General features: G+C 32.6%; 1 non-coding gene across 1 annotated transcript; it reads left to right on the top strand.

The window, feature by feature from the left end:
- Positions 1 to 257: 257 nt before the first annotated feature.
- Positions 258 to 315, top strand: MIR7399 (microRNA mir-7399). The gene has a single exon (NR_127727.1). It is a non-coding gene; the product is annotated as a microRNA mir-7399 (primary transcript).
- The last annotated feature ends 412 nt before the right edge of the window (positions 316 to 727 follow it).

Genomic DNA, 727 nt, shown 5'->3' with positions numbered 1-727 from the left:
AAATGGTTGTGCCAACTGACAGCTCTACCAAGTGTGCCTATCTTCCTACAAATCCTCCAACATGGATCATTAATATCTTTTTTTCATCTTTGCCAGTTTTCTAGTAATGAGTAGAAACCTGAAGGTTGTTTTGATTTGTACTATTAGTACTATATATTTATGTGGTTGTTAATAATAATTTCAGTTCTTTTGAGAAAGGTTTGTTCATATCCTTTGACTACTTGTGAATTGGGACACGGATTCTGGTCATACACACACACATACATATATAGACGTGTATGTATATCTAAGTATACGCATGTATATGTATGCATGTGTGTATGTTCTATTTCTTTATGTTGGAAACCAAACCCATATAGTATTACGTTTAATATTCAATCTATATATATATTTAGAATGTATTATGTATAAGTGTAAGGTGTCGATCTAACCCTAATTTCTACCAGACTACTTTCTAGTTTACCCAGTTATTTTTATTACATAGGGAATTCTAGGTTAAATTCTGGAAGGGAATTTCACCCTACAAGCCTTCTCTATTTCCCTTGATATCTTAGACATTTATTTTTCCAAATAAATTTTGTCACGTTTTATTAAGTATCTCTTTCAGATGTCCATCAATTGGAGACTGGTTGAACAAATTGTGTTATATGATGGAGATGGAATACTATTGTGTTGTAAGGAATGACGAACAGGAGGATTTCAGAAAGAGCTGGAAAGACTTCCATGA

The sequence above is a fragment of the Monodelphis domestica genome, chromosome X (genome assembly GCF_027887165.1).
Source record: "Monodelphis domestica isolate mMonDom1 chromosome X, mMonDom1.pri, whole genome shotgun sequence".
In the NCBI taxonomy this organism is placed as follows: domain Eukaryota; kingdom Metazoa; phylum Chordata; class Mammalia; order Didelphimorphia; family Didelphidae; genus Monodelphis; species Monodelphis domestica.
Note: the sequence above shows the minus strand (reverse complement) of the source record. Positions and strands in the feature narration are given on the sequence as shown.